General features: G+C 34.7%; 1 protein-coding gene across 1 annotated transcript in view; it reads left to right on the forward strand.

Annotated features, from left to right (window-relative positions):
• LOC111046388 overlaps nt 1–20,118 on the forward strand; it is a 158,811-nt gene that overhangs the window by 117,825 nt on the left and 20,868 nt on the right. The window lies entirely within an intron of this gene.

Here is a 20,118-nt window from a genome sequence, read left to right on the forward strand (position 1 = left end):
CAAGATATAGAGAGAAAAAGAGAATAAGAAAACAAATATAATACTATATTGGAAGAGAGAGAAGAAGAGGCTAAAGATGGAATGGAGGAAGGATTGATTGAGGTGTCGAAGAGGAGAAGATAATGCAAGAGAGAGCAAGAGAGTATGATTGAAGAGAGATAATATCTATTAGGAAGGTGACCCAGAGCTGTTTACAGTGTATGCAACAAATAAAGTAGTGCAAGAGGTCACTTTGCTGCTGCAACAATGAAAGGAAACCCACTTTTCCATCAGATAGGCCTTTGAATAGGTGCTGTTAGCTGCCCTGCCTATCGGGCGAACATTTTTGAATAATTGTATAACAGCGAAATTGCTGTCTTTTTCCAAACCCGATTACTCGGTGTAGCCAATAATCAAGGTAATATGATTAAGTGGTTGGGTTCTCAGTAATTTTGTTACAATCTTTAGGTTTTTCTATGTTTGTAGTTGGAATGAATAAGCGAATTTATTTCCTTCAAAAACATTGCAAACAATAAATCTCTATAGAAGTCCAGACTGATTTATGTTTGCTGAGTTTGAATATTTTATATGATTTTCATGAGCCCAATAGACTAAGTTTTTTAATCACTTTGATCATAAAGCGAAAGTAATTGAAATTACCAGGTAATCCTCCATTTACATTTTCATAATTTTAAATCAGTGATGAGTCTCATCTTATTCGGACAGTATCTGAGATTCAAATCTGCAACATTTCAATTAATCACAAGAAAATTCACAAGGAAACAGACTTGCCAAAGTTCGCTACCAGAGCAAAAACAAAATAATCAGGTGGTCGAAGGCATTTAATCATGTATTTTCATGTATCCCATTATTTGCTAACTAATTAAAATGACGTTGCTGAAAACATTTGAAATAACATTATATTTATTATTTGATTACCAATCAAAGCACCTGGAGAAATTCATCGATAAACATTTTTATAAAACCTCAAACAGTATTAGAAATCATTCGAACTAGAACACACAAAACAACATTTCTCTTGAAAACTTGCGAGCATACCCATCAAAATTTATATCTAATGCTGATGTCCTATGATTGCGCACTCATATATAGATCCCAATAATGATTTGCACCCACTCAGTCGTGTTATGACATGATTGTCCATCAATTCCCAAGGAATAACAATTCAATTCCTCCAGAATTACACTACTCTTCAATCTTGTTACAGTAAGTATACGATCCTCAACGTCATTCCAGCATCTACTCGCCTATAAGATGTACCTTTCCAGTATCAGTTCCACTTTTATCGTATGTTCCCTATAACACTTTCAACTTATCTCCAAGCTTTTACAACTTTGTCGACCCTACTAGACGTAGGTTATTGCAAATAAGAATGTTTTTTTGATTTTCGATCGTCACCCTTCACCCTGATGTCTGGTGTCGTTCCCCTTGGACATCACACTGATGTCTGTGATATTATCACATGGAAGACATCATCGAATGATGATCGTTATCAATATCTTCTGAAACGATCTTAATGATGAATACTGGGAACAGCGTTTTGCCAATTTCCGGTTTGAATATCATTACAGAGTGTCTATGTTGAAGAGTGTCTGATGATATCTGTACTATTTACTGTTCATGGAATATTTAGAGTGGAAGAGTTGGGTGGGTTTTCTCACCCAAAGTTTCTGGTGTAATAAAATAAGGATGAGTTCTGATGTTGGAATTTTCAAATCAAACGTTTCATGATGTACCTTTTTAATGTCCGAAAGATTCATTTGATTGATAAAATTGATCAAAAAAGCAATATGAAGTGATGGTTCTGGGCTTAAAGCTAGAAAAAATATCTCCTTCAACAGATTACACAACTTTCAATGTTGTATGCATCTTATCTCCTATTACCTGTATAAAAATAATGACTTTCTTCAAATTCTTCGAGTGAGAGTATCCTATGAGGAGGTTTGAGATTATTCATTTATAATTGAAATATTTTACACAACAATATTTCTTATCTATGGAATGAGAAGTCGAAGATGATGAATAATATTACATCAATCATTATATCAATTATCAACTGAATCCAAATCCAATCTCACTCTCAATCTCCCTATAAGTCAACAGTTTTCAATGTGCTAATAATTATTATCAATTTTGGAGCTGATAGAATTAAATTGATGAGAATTCCGCTCACCAAGACTGGAACTCTAAAAATAGAAAAACTGAGTTGCTGATTATTAAGTTTCCCACTTGATACTTGAGTTGCCACAACACTCAATAAGATAACCACTCAATACCAAGATGATATTAATACTTATGACTCATGACAGTGTAACAGAAAAAACTATAACAATTATCCTCATATTTTAAGTTGTCAAATCCATTCATTTATCAAGTGCTTACAACATATTCCTGTGGTTTATAAGTAATCCGAAAAGGAAGGTCCTTCATTTTCCATTCATACGCCTCGGTAAACCACCTACAAAGATGTTTTTAAAATATTGCAAATTACAGGTTACATGGATTAGCTAGCTTTGTGAGCGGACAGCGCGCTAAAAGATGAATTGCAAAAAGGTGCGACTCCATTTTTGTGAAAGGTTATCGAACTCTTGTTGCTTCTCCTCTGCTTTCAACTTGTCCCCTACATTCTCTTTCTCACTTATCGCTTTTCTTTAGCTGTTATTCTACCCATAAAAAACGTTGAATGATCCATTCACAGATGTCTTCCATAATTGCAAACATTGTTTCGTTCAGAAAGTATTCTTAGGCTGTACAAAAGGTAATGCAGTATTGGTTTTCTGGTGAGGAACTCAGAAACCATCCAGTTCATCAACCTCTCTGTATTGTTTAAAGGGCTTTTTAGACACTTTTCTTTGAAAATCATGTATTATCTACCAGTCACGGAAATCAACGGTTATAAAACATTGATGCTTTGTGTGAGCCGTAATAAAATCTTCCAATCAATTGGTTTATCACGAAATAAATTCTCATTTTGTTATTTATTTCATATACTCTCAATTTTCTCATTACTCTAAATCTAGAAGCATGCTCCTCAATGATATAATCGATCTTACTAGAATTGTTTACTTTCAATATTTTTTTTAGGTTTGTGATTGAGGAATCGCGCCAACTACTCAATCAACTACTCCTTGAAGAACATACCTTCTTGCAACTCCCAAATTATTAAATTTATTCAATATTTAAAATACACTGTAACAATGTTGTATTGCTGGGTTGACAATCTCTGAGAAATTCTGATCTTGAAACATACATTCAGTTTTGGAAATGACAATTTCATCACATTTCAATCGAATTCCATCCATAATGAGTAAATAATGTTGTATCTCAGAGATAGGTAATGTGGGATACGAGGTAATTTAAGATACTAGGATAGGTAATATAAAATACTTGTAGGTCCTATTTGCTTAGAATAGAATGATGTCTGATGTCTCATCCTAATCTCCACGAAATACCCGCTCATAATAATGTTTTCACTTTTAAGTTAAACATTTTCAAATGTTTAGTACATTTTTGAGAAATGATCACATAAAATTCATTTAGATTTCACCTTGAATTTTGAATGTATTGTTGATGTTCATTTTGGAGGTTATTTCTTGCATGAAATTTGACAATCTAGCGAACCAAATTAGAATAAGTTTTGTGTTGTTTATTTTTTGGCATAGTACATTCCTCTCTCGTTTCAATAACATGTGTGGGTACGTGGCAGACCCAAAAACGGTTATGATAATCCAGCGAACGCCTTTGTAACACCCAGGTGTTCTCCTACAATTACCATACATTATTATTAAAATATTTAGAATGGAGCACTGGCATTAGTGTGTGGGGGAGAATGTGAAAGAAAACAAAAATGTTGAAGAGAGAAATAGAAATAGGAAAATTGAGAGAAAATGAGAAAGATGGGTTGATGAAGAGAAAGAAAGAGCTGAGGAGAAGTGGAAAAGGAGGATGAAGTGGGAAAATGGGAGTTCAACAACCTTTTTACAAAAACGAAATCGCAACACCTCTCGTTTTCCGATCATCCTTTTTCTTTCCCCTTTTAGCGGTTCGTCGTAGTTCAACTTTTTTCAAATTTGGAGCTCTCTCATTCAATTCTAAGCATATGTAGGATGGTGTGTGTTTAAGTAACAAGGAAATATTAATAAAGTACATAAATTCTGTGAAGAATAAGGGTTATAACTAATTCAGGCTATGTAATGTAGGAGCTACCAACGTCTTTTTTCAGCAAAAGCTTATGTTTTGCTCCTATGTTGTAGCATTTGAACCGCAATATCATAGATTTTAGTATATCTCTTCATCCATTGTCAAATAATGCTTGGTTTGAAAAATGTGAAAATTGAGCAATGAATCACTTACAGGATTATTGTTTATTTACGTTGTATTGTTATCACAATAGATCTACAATACTTAATTCAATTGTGATCAAGGAATTCATCATGTTGTTTTGAACGAATTGAGCTTATATTAATAACTAGCCGTCAGGCTCGCTTCGCTCGCCATATCCGTTAAGCCAAGGGGCCACCTGAACCCCCGACTGAATCGTCCAAAAATGAGATCAGCGGGCTCGCTTCGCTTGCCTGCATATTTCATTTGAGCATGCTTTATTCCATCAGGAAGTCAAAGTACTGAAAAAACGCAGAAAAGCTGAGAAAAACGTTGGAAAAACGCTGATTTTGGGCGTATCTTTCATGAAATATCAAAGTCACCTCATCACAAAATTTTTAGACCTTAGCTAAACCTCTGTACCAAATTTGAACATTTTCTGTCTGTTACTTGATGGAAGAACTGAGAAAACACAAAAAACCGTTAAATTTGGGCGTATCTTTGGAGTTATTTCAAATTCCTTCTAACACAACATTATCACACCCTAGCTTAGCTTCTGTACTAAATATGAACAATTTCTGTTCATTTGTTCTCGATAAATCTGAGAAAAAGCAAAAAAAAAAAAAACGCTGGAAAAACGCTAATTTTGGGCGTATCTTTGACGTTATTGCAAATTCCTTCTAACACAACATTATTACACCCTAGCTGAGCTTCTGTACTTAATTTGAACATTTTCTGTTCATTTGTTCTCGATAAAGCTGAGAAAACGTTAAAAAACGCTAGAAAAACGCAGATTTTGGGCATATCTTTGAATTTTTTTCCAAATCCGTTCTTAGTGCGCCTCTAAAGGGCCAACTTAACATACCTATCAAATTTAAACGTTTTTGGTCTGGTAGATTTTTAGTTCTGCGAGTGAGTGAGTGAGTCAGTCAGTCAGTCAGTCAGTGAGTGCCATTTCGCTTTTATTTTAGATTCGAGATCTTCAGTGAATGCCTCTACATGTAATTATTTCTAATTGCTCGACACTTAATTTCTAATTGCACGACACATTTCTATTTCAACATGATTTGCAAGTACCTATATAAGAAAAAATTACTACCTCGAAAAATTAAGTTAATTTACCTTTTTTACGAAAAATTAATTTCAGGTAATAAAATATTTGTATAATGAAAAAACTCATTGATTCGATAATTTATTCTCAATATATTAGAACTGTGAGAATCAGTTTTTCAATATTGTGGAAATACAACAAGATCTGTTTCTATCACAGTTTTTCATTTTACAGTTTAGGAAGAACATCCCAGAGTTCGTAATGATAAGTTTAAAATGAAACTGGGTTACGATTTTTTCAACATTCCTATTTACTTGGTATGATAAGAAATACTTGGTGGTAATAGGAGACTGATGGAATACAACTATAAGTTTTTCAATATTTCTATAATTTTTTACTAGATAAATCTGGAGGACTGATGGATATACAACTGGAATTTCATTCTATTATAAGCTCCAATTTCATGGGTTCAAAGAATTTACCAAGACTTACTGTATTAAAGATTGATGGACATATCCAGTAGTAACAGTTATTCAAACTAGTACCATAACCTTTGGGAAAACTGATGCACAGTAATCCAGTAATGGTTAGTTTGAGGCTAATGTCGCTTTATTCTGTCATGGTTGGAATAAATGGCATCATTAAAGCCAGTGTTTTATTACAGATGACCGCTAACACACAGGCAGGATCAGAGGATTTTCCGTTATAAACCTGGAACAGTTTATAAGATGTGGACCTTTCCATCTGGATGCAGGAAGAGCGATTGTAACGGCGCACAGCGCAGCGGGTAAGTGTGCGTTACCGTTCGAAAATAAGTCTGGAACCGCGGCAGGCTGCAGAGTGCAGAGGAGACCCGAGACAGGTCTGGGAAGAAAGAAATGATCTGATGAGACTGAAAAAACAAAGCGGTCGTTGACTTAGCCACGGCATTCGATGCAAGTTCATGGGAATTGCATCGATTTGATAGGAATCTATGATCGAGTAAGTGCTGTGAAGTGTGAACTATGATTGACTATTTTTGAGATGATTCCTATGAAATGTTTTGGTAGTAAGGTTGCTAAAATTAAGTATATGTCCTGTGATATTTCTTTGAACTGGGTATTGATTCACTAATTGAGTAATGCAATAAAACCATATTATATTATTCCAATCAATTTAACCATAATGACTTACTTGTAGAAGGAAGAACAGACTGTCAAACGTAACGTATTTTGATTTTTACATGAATTATCCACTAATATACAGGTTTCGTTGAAATTTATATAAATTTACTTGATCTATGGAATTAAATATCAATTGAAAATACAAAAGGGTTAGACACAGCAATCTAAAACAATTTCCACTATCAAAAATTATGATATAATGCAACTTGGAAGAGAGAGAATAACAGGTGAACCCTAAACTTACCAAAAAAGGATTTTTGTTATCGACCCAACTCGAAAACTAAAAACATATAAAACCAATCTCGAACCGTCAATCGAAGGAATCAGAATTCAATTGAAATCATTGGAGTTACTACAACTAGTTATTGATTTATTGAAATAACTAGATGATTTTTAGTCTCATTTTACATTAAAATTGTTTCAATATTGCAATCAATATATCTTTCTCTAGAGGGAGATTCCACATTACTGAAAATTAATCATGTTGTAATAATTATATTCTTGACTTCCATGAAAGATATCTCATGAAATATTACCTTGAACTTTTTCCTTTGTTGTGTCTTTACTTTTGTGAGAAATAATACTCATAATTGAATCTACAAAATATGCGATAAGATTCATGACTCAAGATCATTCTTTGCTATGCATACCCCTCGCACATTCTTCTGCATAACGAAACCTAATGAACATTGTAACAATATATCACAAGCAAAATATAAAATAGCATCTCCTTCATGAACATACGTGTAATTAATGAATAAATTGAACAAAATTAATTTGAAATTTTAATTGGCCCAATAGGAAAGGGATGTGTTTGTGACCTTCACTGTACCATTATCAGGAATGTGCCTGACCTTGTTCCTGGGGTCAACGACCCCTCATCTTGGATCAGCTGAAAGTAACACTTGAGCATCAACCAGCAGATGGAGAGAGAAATAAATATAAAAGAGAGAGAGAGTGAGTGAGAGAGAGAGTTAAGAAGACGCCGTACTTGATACGCGTTCATTCACTTCCCTCTCGTTCTGACAAATCTTTGCTTTTCTTTTCCGTTCTTCGAGTTTTCTTCCCTCTTTGGAATTCCTCTACATTCTTCTTCTCTTTTAGATTCATTCTCTTGATCTTAATTTCTCTGTCAGATGATATGCTCTCTTTCTCTCTCTCTCTCTCTCTCTGTTTTTGGCGACGATCTCTGGAGTTTTCTTCCTTCTGATTCTCAACCATGAATTTTCCTCCTCATCTCATCACGACATCACTCTGTTTTTTCTCTTTCGTTGTCTTTTTCTATATGAATCTTTCGTCTTCGCTCATCATTTTATCACAGTCTTCTTGTCTCCTCTTTCTTTAGTCTTCTCACTTACTCTCAAGATCATTATTGTTTTTCCCGCAGAGTTTTCCAGCATCGTTACTACCCTTTTCGTTGATCGCCTTTCTCACTCACTTTTCATCTTTGCATCTCTTTCTTTCACATTTCATCCATGTTTCTCTTCCTCATTCTAAACACCAAGTTCAGCCCTACCTCAAAGAATCTTCCTCATCATCTCTTTCTAGTTCGAGTTCGTTTACTTCTTGTCATCTTCCTTCTCTGTCGCTTCAACTGTTATCTTTGCCACGCTCTCTCCTTCTTACTCCCTCTCTTTCATATAATACTAATCGTCCTCTCTTTGAGCCTCAACATAATCTTCTATCTTCTAGTTCTTCCAGTATCTACTCCTGCACTCCAACATCATTACTTCTCTCTTTAGTTGAGCTCATTTTCTTCTGGTAATTTTCCCTCTCACTTACCTGATCAGATCATATTTTCCTGTCTTCCTCACAAGTCTTTCCTCTCTCATTCTCAACACAAATCCTCTTCAAAGTCTACACCCCAGCATCATTCCTCCTCGTTTTAGTTGAGTTCATTTTCTTCTAGCCACCTTCCATCTCTCTCACTTGAACTGTTATCCTGAACTCTCTGTTTTCTACATTCTCTTTCAAAATACTTTCATCTCCTATTCGCTACCAGTTGGTGTTGGTGTAAAACCGTTACAACTCGTTTTAGGGTCGGATAATTCTGATCCATGGCTTCCCTGCTGTTATAACCGAATGAGCGGTGCGCCTATAGTGATTTCATCTACCTTCTCCAAGTCAAGAGTGTCTGTTGATTTGATGTTATTATGGCCATCTTCTCCTAAAATAAGTGATAAAACAAGGAGGAGACACAGGAGGAGGAGGAGGAGTGAGAGGAGACCCGTCAATCATCGACTGTCTTCATAATCCGTGTAATAACGGATAACTGCCTTTCTTGTGTTGAATCATTCTTTTGTGTAGTCAGCTTGATAGTAAGGTTTGAGATTTAACTGTGAATCATCACTCACGAGAAATATGTTGTTGAGTGAGGAATGTTTTAAAGAACCTACCAAGAATTCAATATCAAGGATTATCATGAACATTTTACTGTATTATCTGAGAGTAAAAAAGCTATTGCCATAATTTATCATATTCACAGACAAATCTGATCACATATGCTCGAAATATTTGCTAGCATTCTCCTTTTCTCCTGTTATGAAAGATTACTTTCCGAGTGGGGAGCTCAATTTGGAAATTGCAGATGATTCCGTTGATTTAGGATTGAGATATCGTGTTCACAGTCGAATAACCACAAATACCAATGCTCAAAAATCACTCCTTTGTACTTGAGGAACTTGAAAATTCAGAATAATAATGAAAGTTCGGTACCTTGATTTTTCTTGGAAAGCAGTAATTTCCATTTGATGTCTCGCTTCTAGGGCTGCATCTCTACACCGGTGATTTTCTCCCAAAACCCTTAATTAAATTTGAAAAGTGGTAACACTGTCTACAACGTCACTGACAATGGACAGTTGGCAGTATTGTAATCTTTCAAAAGAAAATGGATTCAGCGACTCTCAAACGAGCAGTCGTACCAACCAACGCTTTCATCAGTTGAATTAATTGCTCTTACATGCGAACCATTCGCCATCGCATCGCTCTTAAACCCGTTTTTTCTCGTTTTGCATGTTGGTAGTACGCGAAAAGTGCAATTTGTAGTAGCCTGGTACATACACACTTGCTCAGCGCTCAGCCTCAGGTGGAGTGATGAGTTTTTTGGACAGTAGTTTTTTCACAATTAGTTTGAGTACTTTGTTTCATGTCTTGATTACTCCGATACGCGCTAGGTAAAGGGTTTTGATGTACTTGCGCGACAGTGCTTAATGGGAGAGGAGTCTCTGACACACACCATGCTTGTTTCGAGAATTATTCAGTTTTCACATTTTAGAGAGGAGAGCTGTATTTGTTGATGCACTTTTTAGAGATATGTGTGTTTTGAGAGAAGAGGATTGATGTAGCTTCACATTGCAATAAATATGTGATGGTATATGATATTGGTCTACAAGTTTATTTCTCGTTTTGTATGTGAGAAGTTGAGAAATTTCTTTTGGCTTTCTTATTATAAAGTGAGTGTATTGAGAATAGAAACTTCTTTATTGTACATCAGAATTAATACAATTTTATTCGATTCCTGAGCAGCCTGCACACAGAGACAATAAGAGTTTCCACCATCCCTGTGAGAACACAAATGTATATGACATTTCCAATTCCACGTTCCCGCAGCAGTTAGAAGTTAGTAGAAGCTACTATTATCCTTGTGTGCAGGGTGCTTTATATTCACATAAAAAATGACAACTGAGCGATACGTCTTCACCATTTCTTTCTTCTTCTTCAATTCGTCTTCATCATTTCCCTAGGCCCTATAAGTCATCGAGACTCAATGATGTTGCTATTTATTGGTAAATTATTTATTTGTAGATTAACATATTGCCCATTTCAAATATAATCATGACTTCTCACAATTTCCTAATATATCAAGTATTATCGAGCCATTTTTTGAGCACCGAATCCAAGTGATTGGACAAAAATTGCCATATTATATTAATTGCACACTATCATACAGAATAGAATACTATTATAAAGAATTATACAGAATAGAATTTTGATTTTTTTCATTTTGGTCTACGAACGGTTTATTCTTGAAAAGTGTAATATATTTTTCTTACCTTGAGTAATATAGATAACAAGTTTGTTCATATATAAAAAATGCCATTGTTGAAATATTCTGATGGTGATACACATCCAAGACCTAATGATGAAAGTGTTTGAGAAATTTATGACACCATTTTCCTCTAAAGTTTCCTCGCAATTTCGGAGAAGTAATTTTTCATCGTAGCGGTGTGAAACGCCAGTCTCACACAATCATTTTCCGCGATAAGATGGGACACCTTTGCGCCGCTAACACGTCATCCAAGAAAGTTGACAGGAATTAAAGTTGCAGAAGTTGGGGGCAGCAGGAGGGTGTCCTAGTGGTGGAGGACCACACTCAACTCCAACTTGATTCACTTGGAACATCGGCCAAGTTAACAACTAACTGAACTTATCCACTTACCGGCTCAACTTACTGACTGACAAACTTCCTAAATCAAATTCTTATTTGTTGAGCGGAGGAAACTGTAGTCTAGTGCAGTGGACGATCATGAAAGTGAAGCAAGTTGATACTTTGAAGTGGGTGTGTGTCACTGTAGTATCTTCGTAAATTCATCGTTTCCTTTTACGATAAATTGTGCTGTAAATAATAGATAAATGCATTAACAAAAGACTGAGATGCTTTTTGGATGTATATCACATCGACTTTAGTGTTATGGCAATCAAATTTTCGAGGAGAAAAGAATGTCACAGCAAAACTACGAAAAATGTGAAATTTCACGAATTCTTCACAACTATTCGGGTAGATCTGTATTGGAACAATGTCTGGAAATGATAACCTGTGGACACGTTGATCAACTCTTATTTGGCAACGTTGCATGTACTCTCATCGTTTTATTTTCGTGCGGTTGACTATTCCTGGTCACAATGTCAAGGTTCGTTCAAATATATGTTCTCATTGAATAACTCCACTTAACTGAAAAAATAGAAAATTGTGGTTAAATTGCAATTGACTGAAATGAGAGCAAATTTTAAATACCTAATCTTAAATTTGAATGGGATTCAGGAAGTAAGAAGAAGGGGGTTGGCTAAGTGAAGGAAAATGTTTGCATCTATGTATTTACTACATTTATTGAGAATTTAATAGGGATTATTCATTACAAACAGTTTTTGAGGATCAGATTTTCACCTGGTATCATCCTCAGCAAAAAAAGGTTTGTAGACTACCAGCCTTGCTGAAAAACAGTTGTCCGTAATGTTATCAATCTCTGCTTACGCACATGCTACAGAATAAACAATGCTGTCGTCTTGTGAGAAGAACAATGTGACTGTTATGTTGGCTGGCTGGCAGGCTGGCCATTATTTGTACAGTTCACTTGAACTCCGATCGGCAAATAACGGATCTAATAAATAATGTGTATGAGGTAAGAGGTGAGTGCGGTTGGCGGTCAATCTTACGGTCAATCTCATCACATAAGGACTGCGTAATTCTCGATCAATCTGATCAGGATTGGTTTGGAAAAGTGAGGTAACAATTTAGACGCAATTGTTACGAAGCATAATGATGGAAAAATGTAGTAGTAGAAGAAGAAAAATAAAAAAGTGGGGTTGCAGAAAGAGGACGAGAGAAAAGGAGAAGCGAAGAAAAAGAAAAGAGAAGTGAATGAGAAGAAGGGAAAAGGGAGTAAATAAAGAGTTGGATGCAGGAGGATACAATAGGAAGAGTGGAGGTTGGCGAAGTAGAAGTACTCAAAACAAATGAAGAAATAAAGGAGAAAGAGTTGTAGAAGAGTAGAGAGAAATGTAAATGACAAGTATGAAAAAAGTGGAGAAGTTGATGGAAGAACAGAAACTGAGAAATAAATAATAATGTATAAACCAAAAAATGAGTTGCAAAATCAAAAATGATTTGTTTGTTTTGCTTGTACTGTATCAACAAGTTTGTTATTGTTCGGTGCTTTGCAGAGTGTGGAACAGTTAAAGTCGAGTGAAGCACTGTTATTTCCAGGAAGGTGTTAAGGGAAGTGGAAGATTATGAAGGGCAGGAATAACATTAGAGACGAATATGGAGGGGAGAAACTCTGAGAATGATGAGGAGCGGAAATAGAGAGTGAAGAAGAGGACAGGGAAGAAAAGAATCTGATTTGAGGGGAATGGATGATGAGGAGGAGGAGAGGAGGTAAGACAGAAAAAAGAGGAAATCGGAAGGGAGTGGATCAGAAGTAAAAGGGAAAACTGGAGAGAGAAAACTAATGAAGGACTGTTGGATAAAATTATATCAAACTAATGTGGGTGGTGGGAAAGAATGATAACAAAAAGTTAGGGGAGAAACGAGAACACAATGAAAATTACAAATGATTAGAAAAGAAGAAGGATAAAGAAAACTAGAGGGTCGATAAGTGAGACAAACGAAAAGAGAATTTAAGTAAAGAAGAGGCACTGAAATAGTGGATAAGAAAGATTTAAATCTATTAGATTCATATGTGAACTTCACTCGCATGAACTGAAAATTCAGCATGAATTTCTCCATTCACAAAGGAAAATAGAGAGTGAGAAGATAGCCCAGTCAACGAAGTGTTATAGAGGGAAAAGTTTGGAAGATAATTTTTGACCCCGCAGTTCTGTTTAGGGTAGGGAGGAGGTAAACATATCAAAAGTCCCCACTCCTACCCCCTGTGCTAAGGGGGCGGGGGTGGTTCGAAGGTACAATTTTTTGGTTTCTCGCATATAACTCGGAAATTATGCATTTTACAGAAATGACTATTCAGGAAGAAAATTAAAGCTTGCATAATTTCCTACAATATTGATCCAACAACTTTTTCTATATCTTTTTCACTTTTCGAGATACCCGCTCTAAAAGTTGTGACATTTTTGAAAAAACACATTTTCCTTCAATTTTTCGCTCTCATAACTTTTTGAATATCGATGAGAAAAATCCATGCTGATCATGAGCTTATAAAGCATAAAGTTCTCTTCAATTTGATGTATAATTTCACAAGTTTAAGCACATCCCCACTGCTGTTGCAGCAGTTTCAGTCTTGAGTGTGAGATCTTCAGTTTTTCAAAAATAGACCAATATTGACAAAGGAATTTGGAGAGAATGTTTTGAACACAATTCTTGACTTCGCAGCTTTGTTGGGACCAATTAGGGTGTGAACATATCAAAAATCCCCATCCCTACCCCTTGTGCTAAAGGGTTGAGGGCTGAGGGTACCTCCTCACTACCCTAAACAGAGCTTTGGGGTCAAAAATTGTCTTCAAAACTTTTCCCTCTATACCCTTTTTTGAGCATTCATTGCCTGGACTAAGAGGTATTTGAAAAAAATGAATTACGTAGGAGAGGTAGAATGATTAAATTATTTATTTCAGCCAACATAATACATGGAATACACTTGGCCAGATTAGAAATACAAAAACAGTCAACAAAATAGTATCTTACGTCACAAGGGGGCCTTTTGAAGGCGAGAATGATGTTTCGAGACTAGAATTTCATTCGAGCACTGCAAAAGACATTCACGTCCAAGTAACGTACACTATTTTTTGTCATAATAATCTGAAGAAGAATACTTGAGAAATAGAAAACATTACCTGCTTGTGCTGAGCTTACTACATGCATTCTATAAACATAAACTAGTTTACAAATTCCCAATCAGGAATTTTGCGTAAGTTGACAGAGCTTCCACCTGGAGGTGATTTTTTGTAGCAGTTTTGCTGTTCCTATTTCGGAACTGGAAAACATACTCGACTGTAAAGAAAACATATGGTTTCATTACAGTAGATTATGCTGTAATGAGAATCATATATTTATTTGTTCTGCAAACAGCTGTTTACCGGCTTGATTCCATGCATGGAAAACAGCTGAGATTGAATGACTATGACAAAAATACATTTTTGTCATACTTACTCAATTGCAGCTGTTTTCCATGCATTAAATCAAGCCGGTAAACAGCTGTTTGCAGAACAAGAAAACATGTGATTTTCATTACATCATACTATACTGTAAAGAGATCATATGTTCTCTTTACAGTTGAGTATCTTAGGACTCTACTGAGTCCTAATAAATCTGAGTAATTAATATATTAACTCAAATAATTAAAGAACTCATTCAAGGAGTTTCAAGTTATAAGAACTCATCTGAAATCTTATAATTTAGGCCTTTATTATTCTATCTGAGCTCGAAGGGCCTGTCTGTTGAACTAGGCGCTACGGGTTAGGTCATGTTTATAGAATGCAGTAGCTCGAGCAGCAGCAGGAAATGGTTTCTGTTTTTCAGCAATATTATTATTTCTCAGATAAGTATGACAAAAAATATTGTACGCAACTTGTACGGTAACGTATTTACCGCATTCGTATGATAATTCTGCCCTCAACTATGTTTCGGGCAGAAACAATCATAATTATGCGGTAAATTATCGTTACCGGACTTGTTACGTAAAGTACTATTAAACACAAAACAAAAAATACAGTCAACAAATACAATGAACACTACAAGACAATATAAAATATCTATTGCAAAATCAAAATTAAGAGGCATTTTTATATAATAAGTGGAAAACGGGTAGAGATGAGTGAGCAGAGAAGGTCAAGAGTGAGGGAAGATATTGGATATACAATATTATTATCACAATTCAAGCAATTTTTTTAATTCAAATTTTGTTTCAATATTCAGATTTACAGGAAATAATATGTATAATTACCATAAAACTTAAATCGTGACTTTTTGAGAAGGAGAACTGCTACAAGCAAGACAGGAACGAAAGAGGAGCCAAGTAGGTACGGTATAGAGAGAGATAGTGTGAGGGAATCAAACGAGAAGATGGAAAAAGAGAAATAAAAAGGTGTAGAAGTAAAGGAGTAAAGAAGAAGAAGAAATGAAGGAGTATGGTGGCAATGACCGCGAATCAGCTGACTGCAAGTGGAGGTTACTAACGGTTAATGCCATACTTTCGGTGACGTAACCACAGCCAGAGAACCGTTTGTATAAATGATGACGTAGAAAGAAGAAGGCCTCTAGCGGACATTGAACCTTCTCTCCTCTCTCTTCTTTGATTCGTCATTTTGGTAACTTGCGGTTTTTCCATAACATGAAGAGGTCCAATGAGATATCTTGTCAAATTCGCCAACCAAGATGTGTTGGTTTCAAAATGAAACTCCAGTCCTGCAAGTTTATTTATCAATTTATTCATTTTTCCATTTGTATAAAATCACTTATCATTCAAATGATATTAGAAGAGGAAAACGAGCGTTAGCAAGTTCTCCGTCTATTTGTATGTTCTACAATAACTTTAGAGAGAATTGATCAATCAGGTTCAAATCTTGAACACGTATTCTTCGAACATTTTTACAGGTCAAGTTCATTAAACAACAAAATTGACTCACTCCTTCGTCCTTTTTCAGGATATAAAAATGACATTGAAAGTGCATTGGAGAAATGTGTTGTGATTTATCATTTAGTCAGCTGAAGTCAGCTATTGCATGTAATTACTACACTTCTTCCATTCAGAACATCAACTGAGGTTTTTTCGGAGCAATCACACAGACAGTGAATTTAAATTCATGTAAGGGACAAAGACGTTGAAGCGACAGAGTGATTTTTCATTTCAAATAGGATCCCCAATGAAACCACTGTCAAATTATTCTTGTAAGAGAAATATCCAGCTGTTTCCGTGATTTTCATCAACTCTGTATAATTTAAAGTTTCGGGCTTCAAAGATTACATACAATACAACAGTTCTTAATCGAGTTCTTCTACCCAGGGGATCACTGATTAAATACTTTTTCATCTGCCATTTTATTCTGATTCATTTTAAAGGTTTATGTCTGTTGCCATGGTTGATGGTTTGATCTGAATCATATAGGTTATCATTATTCGATCACTCATCAAATTTAAAGTTACCTACTCGTTTTGGTAAATTATTACCATTACAGTATCATAAATGTGTGATTTCATGGATAATTATTTGTAAGAAATAAGTCTCATATACTCTTGAGATAGATTGATAGATCAATGATAATTATTATACAAAATGTTCCATGATGAAAGGAGAACAGAATGTGAAAATCTTCTTCATTTTGAAGATTTTTAAGTATGAACAAACTATGAATTTTCTCGAAAATGTTCAGAACAAAAATATCGAATTCCAAAATTCGTATATTTCTGAATATGACAAGTAAATAATTCATTGAAAATTATTATCTAATAGTATCGTATCTTAGAAATAGGCGAATAGGCTATGAACTGACACCAAAACAAGTTATAAAACAAAGTACAGTAGGTACTCTGTTACCGATACGCCATTCAATAGAATGTATTACCTGAGTTTAACCCAGATCTTTCAAGATTTTGATTTGAAATCGCAATTTATGCCACTACATTCTATCACTGACAATGTATTCTGTGGCAGACTTACGTCCATGATTATGTAAGTAGATACAAATATTATTCTCTGAAACGGTACTGTATTTATTACGAAATCATTGTTTTAAATGCAAGCATAACTTGTTGCGTTAGTACTGCATGATGAATTTGGGAATTATGTCAACTTTATGATGATTGCCAAAGTAGATGGATGAACTTGAATGTTCATGCAAGAGTTTAAAACACACAGTAGGTTATTAATCTCTATCAAAAGAGATAAATTCACTTTATGAATTTGTAAACAATATTTATAAACAAATATATTTTATATTTTTATTTGTAAACAATTCACTCAATTGTCTTACATCAATCCTATCTTGTAATTTTGTTTTGTATTTTTATGTGGTGAATTGAGAATTGATAAGAACAATGACTTTGATTCAAATATATTGAATACTGAATGATTAGGTATGTCGTTCATCCAATTCATCAATGAACAGGCAACAGGATTCAATACAATATTTTCCCAATTAGTTGAAGAAAGTTGATTATCATGGGAGAATAACCACTTCTTGCTTTTGTAATAATTTTTGCGCTTTTGATATTTTCCAGTGGCTCGGAACTCACTCGAGATAGAAGATTAATTCAATAATGATCGTCATAAATTTCATCACTCAGGCACAAATCTCAAACCCATATATATGAGCAGGCATCATGGCCTCCTCGATAAAAATTAGTTATATTATTGTCAAGTGTTTTACTGGTGTAGACTAATCATCGAATCATGTACAATGATTTTCCTGGCCCAAAGAATGCTATTCATTTCTGGGGGTTTTCTGCTATTCATTTCTCGAGTAAAATGCGTTTTACGGGTCTGACCGTAGTCATTTAATCTCAATGTACAGTAGTCAGAAACTGGAACAAATAAAAGTAAAATCTTTTATAATGTAGTCTCATTTAATCTCATTTGAAGATGCACTTATCACATTGAGGTCAAAGCGTAAAGAGATTTTCACAACTTATTGCCGTTCATTCAAGAGTAATGTGAATAATTGAATAATTATGATGATAAATATTAATCTTTGGTAAAAGTGTTGGGAATCTTGTATACAGAACAGGATTATGGAATGGCTGTTCAGCTTGTTATAAATAGGGGAGCAACTTTTCGACTAGATGATGGAATGAAAGTTGTCTTTTCTGGACGTGTTTCTCAGAATCAATTTCCGTCTTCAATTATTATTCAGTTGTTGAGTTCCGCTAAAAAGCATGAAAGTAATATTTCAAAGCTCAACCTGCTGTCAGTTTTTGAGATGGAAAGGAAATGCTTATCTTGAGCAGAGTTTTTTTCATTCAGTTCCCATGAGTAGTCGTCACCAACTACAAGTAACTAGTAGTAAATAGCTTGCAACTAGTTATATTTAAACCCTTTTTTGATGTAAAAATTTCTTAAACTGAAGTTTATTAGCGATTTTAAATGAAAACTATACTTTTCGGCTCCTATTCAATATAAATTATTACAAAACTGCGTGAATTTATGGATCTTAACTCCATTCCTTCATGAAATTGACGGATTATGAGTGTTGATATTTGATGTTTTTATTGATCTCTGGTGATTGAATAAGTCCTGAAAATCTGTATTGACTATTTCAAGGGAGGAAGCAAGCTCAAATGAAGAAGAATGCAGGCGAGCGAAGTGAGCCTGCTGGTCTTTTTTATGGATGAATCATCCAAGAGGCGGAGTCCCCTGGCTAGACGGATAGGGCGAGCAAAGCGAGCCTGCCTAGTATATCATATCTTCACAGCTTACAACAGAAAAAGTATCTGATCTTTCAAGGTACTGAAGAAGAACTGAATCTATCAAGTAACAAAATAGCTGAGAGATTTCAATTATTTTACAAATTTTGCCTACTATTTTGTGCCTACCAAATTACGCCTACTATTTTTCAGGTTCTCGATGAAGTCTTTACAATGTAAATGTCATATGGAGTCCTCATCTTATGAGGAAAAGTACCTACTATAAAAATGGAAACTATGAGGAAAAACGTTTTCGCCACACTTGGATGTAATGAGCTGGTTTACGTGCGTCATATGGAGGCCGAAAGTGATTGTTCTCCGACCAGGCCGGTAAAACTTTACGGCCCTAGGGCTGTAAAATGACCTTGAATAACAGCTGATCATGTCCGATCTCACAAAAATCATAGAGAGATAATCTCATAATGACTGTATAATCTATATAATTATGTATCGTGAATCGCGGTATTATGTCTATAATAATATATTTTATAAATTACTGTTTCATAATTTAATATTTATTATTGTGTTTTTGATATCAAACAATAGAATACGATGATATATCTCCATAGCCTCAACAATATAATGTTGGCTACATTGTCCATTGTCAGAAAGGTACGTATCGCAAGTATTTAAAAGTGAAGAATCGAATTTGAATTCAAAGTACAATAATTGTATCAATATTTAAAAGTGAGGTAGAGTAATAATTGTTTCTTTTTTATTATCGAATTCCACTTCTTAATGCAATACAATCAACAATAATAATAAGCAAATACAGCACAGATCTGAAGTTTAAGGTAAGCCTACTGGTGAAACTCAGCCTTGACTGAAAAATTCCTAGTAATTTCTCCGTAATTCATTATTAAAACTTTTAGATAATTTTTCTTCAATATTAAACCATATAGAGAAAACATTAGGCCCACTCAAGATTGAATCTTCGAATGTTTTCTCTATGATTTAACTATTTTTAGAGCAATATTTTGTTGTGAAAATGCCAGCAAACCGGCTTCAAATTTGAGCTATACTCTATTATTATAGTAGCCTACATAGCCTATGTTATCTGACTTAATTCAGAGTGAAAATTTTATTGTGAGACAGATGATAATATTAATTTTAATAATATAAGTCATGAGCCAAAGTCTGTTGTACGGTACGCTTTTTAGGAGTGAAGTAAACTTTTTTAGAAGTCTAGTATTACAGTATTACGTGTATGCTAAGGGTATCAGTCAGGCCCAACGTTCAACAGTAGGAATGGCCGAGAGCGTAAAGGCGTAATACATCAGTCAGAACTCAAAGCTCAGTGAATAACAAACATGATCTAGGTTCGAATCTCGGTCAATGACTTTTTTTTTGTCGATGAATTTCGACTTTTATTACCTATTTTTTATATTAGTTACCGTAATTTAAATTTCAATCAATTTTTTAGATATATTTTGAGACAAAACTGTGAAATATGCAAT

The sequence above is a fragment of the Nilaparvata lugens genome, chromosome 11, assembly GCF_014356525.2.
Source record: "Nilaparvata lugens isolate BPH chromosome 11, ASM1435652v1, whole genome shotgun sequence".
NCBI lineage: Eukaryota > Metazoa > Arthropoda > Insecta > Hemiptera > Delphacidae > Nilaparvata > Nilaparvata lugens.